The 10,196-nt window shown below is 43.2% G+C and overlaps 1 protein-coding gene across 1 annotated transcript in view; it reads right to left on the bottom strand.

Annotated features, from left to right (window-relative positions):
* LOC111979774 (leucine-rich repeat and immunoglobulin-like domain-containing nogo receptor-interacting protein 3) overlaps positions 1-7,434 on the bottom strand; it is a 68,872-nt gene extending 61,438 nt beyond the window's left edge. Inside the window, exon 1 of the mRNA XM_024010469.2 lies at positions 6,804-7,434. The gene's annotated coding sequence lies outside the window, so the exon portion shown is untranslated. The remainder of the gene's footprint in view (positions 1-6,803) is intronic.
* Positions 7,435-10,196: the final 2,762 nt, after the last annotated feature.

The following is a 10,196-nucleotide window of genomic DNA, read 5'->3' as shown; positions in this document are numbered from 1 at the left end:
GCCGCGCGCCCCCCCAACACACACACACACCACACACCACACACACACACACACACACAACACACACACCACACACACAACAACACACACACACACACACCACACAACAACACACACACACACACACACACACACCCTTTCTTCCAAACCTTTCCTCTTTTATCCCCCACCTCCCTTCCTCTTTCACCTCTACTTCACTCCCTCTTATCCCTCCTATCTAGGCAACTTTCAGATACACTCACTCCTTCAAATTCCCGAGCCCTTCATGCTTTCTGCCGTTTTCCTCCATTACGTCTTTTACAGCTTCCAGGGACAGAGGAGACCACCACATTGGACAAGAGGATTTCACTCTGCTAACCTCTCTTTCTTTCATTTCTCTCGCTCTCTTTCTCTTTATCGCATCCCCTTCCTATTTCTCATTCTTCCTCTTCCAAAGCCTAACTCCCTGTGATGTTTTATGTGTGAGGTCCCTGCAGGTTGGCTAAAACCACTCTCTCTCTCCTCCCTCCCCTCTCTTTTTCCCTCCCTCTCTCCCATGGTTAGCAAAAAACCATCACACCTTTTCTCTACCTCCCACTCTCGCTATCCCCTTCTCTCCCCAGGTTTGGGTAATTGTCATCTCCTGCTGTGCCTGAACACAAGGGAGATCATTATTCTCTGCCCATCAATGCAGAGAGGCTAAGCATTTCACACCCTTTTGCGTTGTCCTGCCCCATTTAAATTCCTCATCCCACCTTCTACTCTGTTCATTTTCTATTTTCCTCCCTCCTCTCTTTTTTAGTCTTTTCTCATTCCTTTTATCTCTTTAATGTATCACCTATATATCTGTCATCATTTCCACCTAATTCTCACTACATCGTTATTGTAATATCTCTCTTCCACCTTTTCACTCCATTAATTTTCTATCTTCCTCCCTCCAGTCCTTTCTGCCTTTTGAACCATTCCTCTAGCAGTGGGAGCTTAGCAACAGCAGCAGGCATCCTTCATGCTAACTCCATAAAGGATATTATAGGGGTGTGTGTGTGCTGTGTTTATGTGTGTATTTTGCACATATGTATCTGAAGGAGACGAGAGAGAGAGAGAGAGAGAGAAGAGAGAGAGAGAGAGCGAGAGAGAGAGATAGAGAGAGAGAGAGAGAGAGAGAGAGAGGAGGAGAGAGCGAGAGAGCAGAGAGAGAGTCAACGCTTTTTATTTCCGTTACTGTTTCTTCCCGATTTTGTTGAAATTATTATTCTCATTTTAAATATATTGTAAATATCCTATAAGCTTTCAATATGTACACTGCTTGCGTCATGTCCAATAAGCAACAATTAAGTAATGAAAATGTTAGGACTTTGGAAGTTTGGAGAGCGAAGGAGAGCGAAAAAGGCATCCCAACCTCTCTACTCTACGCCTCTCCTCGTCCTCTCCCCACCCCTCTACTTGGGTCCTCTCCCCATAACACCTTCTAATCTCCTCTCCCCGAACCCTGTACTACTCCTCGTACTTCCCAACAATAGAGATGGAGACGGAGAAAGCTGTAGAGTAAAAATGGTGTGATATACAGGGTATTCGGAAAGTATTCAGACCCCTTGACTTTTTCTACATTTTGTCACGTAACAAGCCTTATTCTAAAATGGATTAATTACAAAAAGATCCTCATCAATCGACACACAATACCACATAATGAAAATCAAAAACAGGTTTTAGAAGAAAAAAAAATGCAAAAACTGAATTATAACATTTACATAAGTATACAGACCCTTTACTCRGTAGTTTGTTAAAGCACGTTTGGCAGCGATTACAGCCTCGAGTCTTCTTGGATATGACACTACAAGCTTAGCACACCTGTATTTGGGGAGTTTCTTCCATTATTTTCTGCAGATGCAGAATCTCAAGCTCTGTCAGGTTCGATGGGGAGTGCCGCTTCACAGCTATATTTAGGTCTCTCCAGAGATGTTCGATTGGGTTCAAGTCCGGGCTCTGGCTGGGCCACTCAAGGAAATTCAGAGACTGAACCTTAACCACAGTCTGAGGTCCTGAGCGCTGTGGAGCAGGTTTTCATCAAGGATCTCTCTGTACTTTACTACATTCATCTTTGCCTTGATCCTGACTAGTCTCCCAGTCCCTACTGCTAAAAAACATCCCGACAGCATGATGCTGCCACCACCATGGTTCACCGCAAGGATGGTGCCAGGTTTCCTCCAGACCTGACGCTTTGCATTCAGGACAAAGAGTTCAATCTTGGTTTCATCAGACCAGAGAATGTTATTTCTCATGGTCTGAGAGTCCTTTAGGTGCCTTTTGGCAAACTCCAAGCGGGCTGTCATGTGCCTTTTACTGAGGAGTGGCTTCCATCTGGCCACTCTACCAGAAAGGCCTGATCGGTGGAGTGCTGCAGAAATGGTTGTCCTTCTGGAAGGTTCTCCCATCTCCATAGAGGAACTCTGGAGCTCTGTCAGAATGACCATCAGGTTCTTGGTCACCTCCCTGACCAAGGCCCTTCTCCCCCGATCCCCAGATCTGTGCCTGGACACAATCCTGTCTTGGAGCTCTATGGGCAATTCCTTCTACCTCGTGGCTTGGATTTTGCTCTGACATGCACTGTTAACTGTGGGACCTTATATAGACAGGTATGTGCCTTTCAAAATCATGTCCAATCAATAGAATTTACCACAGGTGGACTCCAATCAAGTTGTAGAAACATCTCAAGGATGATCAATGGAAACAGGAAGCACATGGGCTCAGTTTCGAGTCTCAGATAAAATAAAATCCGATTTTATTGGTCACACACATGGTTAGCAGATGTTAATGCGACTGTAGCGAAATGCTTGTACTTCTGACAGTGCAGTAAAATCGAACAAGTAATCTAACAATTCCACAACAACTACCTAATACACACAATTCTAAGTAAAGGGATGGAATAAGTATATGTACATATAAATATATGGATGAGCGATGAAAGAGCGACATAGGCAAGACGCAATAGATGGTATASAATACAGTGTATACATATGAGATGAGTAATGCACGATTTGTAAACATTATTAAAGTGGCATTTTTAAAGTGACTTGTGGATTCCGATTGGTCAGACCAGTGTTGAAAAGTTCTAGTCACGGGTAGATCCTGTTTGAGTTTTTGCCTATAGCACTGTAGGAGCAAAATGGAGTCGTGGTCRAATTTGCCAAAGGAAGGGCGGGGGAGGGCCTTGTATGCATCGCGGAAGTTAGAGTAGAATGTAGGTAGCCTTCTGAAATTTGCTTTGTTAAAATCCACAGCTACAATAAATGCAGCCTCAGGATATATGGTTTCCAGTTTGCATAGAGTCCAGTGAAGTTCCTTGTTCCTTGAGGGACGTCGTTGTATCRACTTGAGGAGGGATATACACGGCTGTGATAATAACCGATGAGAATTATGGTCGGCATTTGATTCTAAGGAATTCTAGGTCAGGTGAACAAAAGGACTTGAGTTCCTGTATGTTGTTACGATTACACCATGAGTCATTAATAATGAAGCATACACCCGCGCCCCTCTTCTTCCCAGAGAGATGTTTATTTCTGTCAGCGCGACGCATAAAGAATCCCAGTGGCTGTACCGACCCCAACAACATATCCCGAGAGACCCATGTTTCTGAGAAACAGAGAATGTTATAATCCTGGAAGTCTTTCTGGAAAGCAACCCTTGCCCTAATTTAGTCTACCGTGTTATCTAGAGACTGGACATTGGTGAGTAATATACTCGGAAGTGGTGGGTGGTGTGCACACTTTTGAAGTCTGACCAGGAGGCCGCTCCGTCTACCTCTTCTGCGGCGACGTTGTTTTGGGTTGGCCTCTGGAATCAGATCCAATGTCCTGGGTGGTGGTGCGAACAAAGGATCCGCTTCAGGAAAGTCGTATTCCTGGTAGTAATGTTGGTAAGTTGACGTCGCTCTGATATCCAGTAGTTCTTCCCAGCTGTATGCAATAAAATGTACGATTTTTAATGTAAGAAATTGTACATAAAAAAACAAAATACTTTCTTGAGGACTAGAAGCGAGGCGACCATCTCCGTCGGCAACATCTTTAATAGAAAAGGGTATGAATACTTATGTAAATAAGGTATTTCTAAAACCTGTTTTCACTTTGTCATTATGAGATATTGTGTGTAGATTGATGAGGAAAAAATTCTAATTTAATCAATTACACAATAAGGCTGTAACGTAACAAAATGTGGAAAAAGTCAAGAGGGTCTGAATACTTTCCGAATGCATTGTAGCAGTGACTCATTTCAGGACACTAGCCATACTTCGCTTGTCACTCCTTCACAGGAGAGGCATTTGAAGAAGAACTGCAAAAGTGTTGCTAAGGCTCTCCACTTTCTTGAGGACCGAGTTTTGAAATCAGTGGAGTGCCCGGTGGAAGCAGAGTATGATAGCTGAGGAGCTGCAGAAAATTCAGGCGTGATTGCAAATGCGGAGGGAGTTGAAAAGAAAACACAGAAGGCTATTGTATAAAATGCCTGTCTCCGGTTTGCATCTTCAAACTAAGGGCAACCATGACATCCTTGACAGAGAGGGAGAAGCGTTCATCCATGTATACAGGTAATAGTCCAGCTGGCTACATTTTCAGATATTATAAGTTTCTAATTTGATCAGAAAGTCATTTTCATTGCAGGTTAAAGTGTACTGTTAGCTAGCTAACATTAGCTGGCTGGTTCGCTAGCTAACATTACGATCTGTGTAGAAATATTATTTGTTTCTCAGAGCCATTTGCATTTCTAGTAATAGCCTAATGTTAGCTAGCTAGCTAACATTGAACCTAGTTGATTAGCTACCTGTAGATTCATGAAGGTTAGTAACATTATGATTTGGGATTATGGTTGATTTTTTAGCTAGCTAGCTAGCTAGCTACATGTCTAAACAAAAGACTCCACTATGCAAGTAACCATTTCACTGTACCGTTTACACCGTCTGTATCCTGTGCATGTGGCAAAGAATCTTTGATTTAATGTGATATAGTGTGTGTTTACCAGAGACGGTAATGTGAAAAAAAAACATGACCTGCACCAAAGTCAAATTAGGATAGAACTTTAGTCCAAATTCTAAAATTCTCCGGTAGAACGCCCAGATTTTAGTTTTTCACACTCAAAACCATAAGCTATTTTCTGTAATTAGCTCGCCATTAACTTGTAAATAATTATCTTGTTGTGAGTTTATTTTCCTGTAATAATGAAGACAAATGATCTAAAGTTAAGACTTTGTCAGCTATATGATATGGTCATTATTTGAACTGGCTAGCCAGCTAACTTAACATTGTTAGCTAGCTAACAAGCTAGAAACGAACCAAAACATTGTTTTTTAAATTTGCTTTTAGTTGCCTGATTTGCCAGATTGACATATACTAAATGTATTGGTGTTAAAATACACCAGTTATGCTTTTTGGGACCACCAGGCTGCTGATGTCATGCAGCCTGTTGTTTTTGTGTATATACTTTTTCATTACGACAACGACAAGTTCACGATGTCACTGCGACAACTGTATAGGGTAGGCCGTCATTGTAAATAAGACTTTGTCTTACCCTATACAGGTTAAATAAATACAAAATATATAGCTACAGGCATGTCGATAGACGTAGTATAAAACAGCCTTTAGTCTTGAAATCTTTTTTTAGTACAATACCGTACTCACTGTTAGCACATGGCCTCACGTGAATCCTTAAAGATATGGTTGGGGCTAAGGCTTAAGAGGGTGTGAACGATGCCGAATGGGTGTAGACAAAGAAGAGCTCTGCAGAATGTGTACCAAAACATGATCATGATCACTTATGCCAGGTTACGACAGCTGACTTAACACGGTCAGTATWAAGGTTGTTAGCAGCCACCAAGCCAGCCATAGCTAGTGTTGCTTCTGCCCCAAAACACAGTAAGCCGATGTTGTTGTTTTACCACAAAATACATGTAATCACCGTGGTGATTACTAGATTATTATCATGTTATTACCAGGGCTGGACATAATCTACAGGAAAGGAATATCATTACAGGTGGCTTTGTAATGATATAAATATAAAAAAGCWTGCAATTCAAGCCTCCCTGCTAAAGCCTACTATATATTCATTATAATGTGCTGACCCAATGGAGCAAACAGCATTACAGCTTGACCACAYTTCCATTACAGGGCTAATACAGTGCAATAGACAGAGTATGCAAATACAGCCAAACAGAGACGATGCTATAGCAACCCAAAGTTTACCCTACAAACACTATTTTATAGTGTACCCATGGTTGAAATTTGTACCCTACATGAAATTTGACAGCGGTACGCTACAGGATTTATGTGTTTACATAATCAAGACAGCCATTGAAATCTGTTATGAAATGCTGCTGCCGGAATAACAGAATGTATGACAGAGGGTTGAGCTACAAACCCAACTATACCAATTCCACATACAGTAGGCTATCAATCACTTATCTGGCTGGATACAATACAGCTACCAAACCAATCCACTGCAGACAATCATCCAACATTATGTGATGACTGTCAAGGTAAGCTCCAGGTAAATACTCGCTCACATTCATCCACAGGTAAAAAAAGCACACTCCTTTCTCCCTCTCTGATCTGATCTCGCTCTCTTAACCCTGGAGATATGAGAGTGAGGAGACAGGGTCAGGGTTGGAAGAGGTCCTCATGATGACACACCGACAGGAATATATTCTCAGTGTGCGTATACATCTGTGTGTATGAGTGCGTATGTGCAAGTATGTGATTGCATCTGTGTGTGTGTGTGTGTGTGTCTTTGTGTATTATGAGTGTGTGTGTGTGTGTTTGGCTTAGTAGAAGTTAACTCACCCAGGACTGAAGCGTGGACTTTGTTCCCTCCTCATTGTTGTGTGTGTGTGTCCGTGTGTGTGTGTTCCCCGGCACTGTGTCCCTATCTCCTCTCTGTCCATAAGTTTGATCAGCTCTTCATGTGCCAGTCTTCCTCTCCTCCAATCCTCAGGTCTTCAGATCCCTCCTTCTCTCTTCGTCAGCCTCCCTCTCTCCCTCAGCCCCAGGCATCAGCAGCTGTGCCAAACACACCACTCATCCCTCTTTTCTTTGCTCTCTCCTTCTGTCTCTCTTCCCCGTTTGTGTATTTTGCAAACAAACAGACAAACACCGTTTTCCCAGCTACTTGTTATTCAAAAATAAGTACCAGAGAACCAGGTGGAGGGGGGTCTGTGAGATCTCCTCCCCAGAGAAGGTGCTCCTCAGTGTGGGTGTGTACTCACCGTCTCCCCTGGCATGGGTCTGGTTCTCTGTGTGTGTGCTTGTGTGTGTATGAGAGAGGGAGCATGTTGGCTCTGTTGCTGTAGCTGTTGCTTCTGCCTCTTTCACAGCGTGTGTCTCTATCAGTGTGAGCGTCTCTCTCTTTTTCTCTGTCTYTCTCCTCTCTGTCTCTCTCTCTCCCTCTCTGTCTGCTGCTCAGGCTGTTTGGAGTCGCAATTGGCTCTGCCACCAGGCTCAGGGCTTAGGGATCCTCTAGCAAGAGCTGGACGTGAACAAAAACGTAGAGGGAGAGAGAGAGAGTATAGAGGATTTCAACTGGTCTGTATTTGGCACATTGTAAAACACATGTCATAAATGTCAACCAATCACATGTTTGAGGGAGGGAGCGGGAGAGAGAGACAGAAAGACACAGGAAAAAAAKAGAGAGAAGAGAGAGAGAAAAAATGGAGCGGGAAACAGAAAGGCAAATTGGCAGACAGAAAGAGAGAGGGGAGGATTTATATCGTTATATGTCGATTGGAAATTATGTTGGGAATACTGTGTAGCCAGGGACGGGGGATTATTGGGAATGATTGTGTCCAATAATGATGAGCAAACACGTTGAACAGTGAAACAGATTTTGTGTTTGTTACTGTGAACATCTCCCCTCATTGTCAATGGAGCGTGGACGGAGCTAGCACACACTCACAATCATTTCATATCACTGTTCCACCCGTAGAGAGCCAGTGTACTTTCTATGAGATTCACACAGACCTGCCTGTGAAATATGGATGAGTATGTTTTTGTGGCAATTTGTTAAATCAGCTGGATTATGGCCCAGAGAGAGAAGAAGAGAGAGAGATAGAGGAAGGAAGAGATGGAGAGAGAAAATAGGCATTTTTATTGTTCTGTCCTTCTGCCCTGTCAGAGTGGATAAAATCATCAGCCAGCTGGGTTCAGGCAAAGACACACACATATATATCCCCCAAGACATGCACATATCTCACCCACACACATATATATCCACCAAGACACACATATATCCCCCAAGACACACATATATCCCCCAAGACACGCACATATCCCCCAAGACACACACATATCCCCCCCAAAACACACATATATCCCCCAAGACACGCACATATCCCCCAAGACACACACATATCCCCCCACCACACACACATATATCCCCCAAGACACACACATATATCCCCCAAGACACACATATATCCCCCAAGACACGCACATATCCCCCAAGACACACACATATCCCCCCACCACACACACATATATCCCCCAAGACACACACACACACACGCTCTTTGGCACATACCCACACTCCCACACTTCCTGTATGCCCTTAAAGTCAGTTAAGAGCTCATCACAGGAAAGGAGAAGTGTGGCCCTTGATCTAGAGGCCAAGGGTCTGGCATCTCAATAACCTCACTGGAGTCCAAGGCCAAGGAACACCTGCTGCCCAGCTAATACACACACACACACATGAAGGTGCATGTACATGCACACACTCACACACATGCACACGCACAGACACACGCACAGATACATGCTCACAAACACGTACCCACACACACACACACTCTCACACACCCCTCTCATCACATGCACACTCACGCATATATAGTTCCAGTAAAAGGTTTGGACACACCTACTCATTCAAGGGTTCTTCTTTAAAAATATATCTATATACATTGTAGAACTATGAAACTATGAAATTACACATATGGAATCATGTAGTAACCTAAAAAAAAATGTTAATCTAAATATATTTTAGATTCTTCAAGGTAGCCACCCTTTGCCTTGATGACAGCTTTGCACACTCTTGGCATTTTCTCAACCAGCTTCACCTGGAATGCTTTTCCAACAGTCTTGAAGGAGTTCCCACATATGCTGAGCACTTGTTGGCTGCTTTTCTTTCACTCTGCGGTCCAAACCATCTCAATTGGGATGAGGTCAGGTGACGGTGGAGGCCAGGTCATCTGATGCAGCACACTATCACTCTCCTTCTTTTTCAAATAGCCCTTACACAGCCTGGAGGTGTGTTAGTTCACTGTCCTGTTGAAAAACAAATTATAGTCCCACTTAGCGCAAACCAGATGGGATGGCGTATCGCTGCAGAATGCTGTAGTAGCCATGCTGGTTAAGTGTACCTTGAATTCTAAATAAATCACAGACAGTGTCACCAGCAAAGCACCCCCACACCTCCTAATCCATGCTTCACACCGGGAACCACAAATGCAGAAATCATCCGTTCACCTACTCTGGGTCTCACAAAGACACGGCGGTTAGAACCAAAAATCTCAAATTTGGACTCGTCAGACCAAAGGACAGATTTCCACGGTCTAATGTTTCTTGGTCAAAGCAAGTCTCTTCTTATTGGTGTCCTTTAGTAGTGGTTTCTTTGCAGAAAATGAACCATGGCCTGATCCCTGCAGTCTCCTCTGAACAGTTGATGTTGAGATGTGTCTGTTACTTGAACTCTGTGAAGCATTTATTTGGGCTGCAATTTATAAGGGCACAAGGCGAGACCCAAATGCAGACACAGGAGGCAGATGGTAGAGTGCTGATATTTATTACAACTGTAACGGTATTCCTCCTCCTCTACAACCGAAGAGGAGGAGTAGTGATTGAACCAAGGCGCAGCGGGTTGTGATGACATAATTTTAATAAAACAAGACGKGAAAAACAYGAAACGAAACCACTTGAAATAATTAACAAAATAACAAAACAAAATGTAGACAAACCTGAACTATACGAACTTACATATAACACTAAGAACGCACGAACAGGGAAAATAGACTACACAAAAGGAACGATGTACAAACAAACCGAACAGTCCCGTATGGTGMGACAAACACTGACACAGGAGACAACCACCCACAACGAACACTGTGAAACAACCTACCTACAGTGGGGAGAACAAGTATTTGATACACTGCCGATTTTGCAGGTTTTCCTACTTACAAAGCATGTAGA

Source organism: Salvelinus sp. IW2-2015, linkage group LG19, assembly GCF_002910315.2.
Source record: "Salvelinus sp. IW2-2015 linkage group LG19, ASM291031v2, whole genome shotgun sequence".
Lineage (NCBI taxonomy): Eukaryota > Metazoa > Chordata > Actinopteri > Salmoniformes > Salmonidae > Salvelinus > Salvelinus sp. IW2-2015.
Note: the sequence above shows the minus strand (reverse complement) of the source record. Positions and strands in the feature narration are given on the sequence as shown.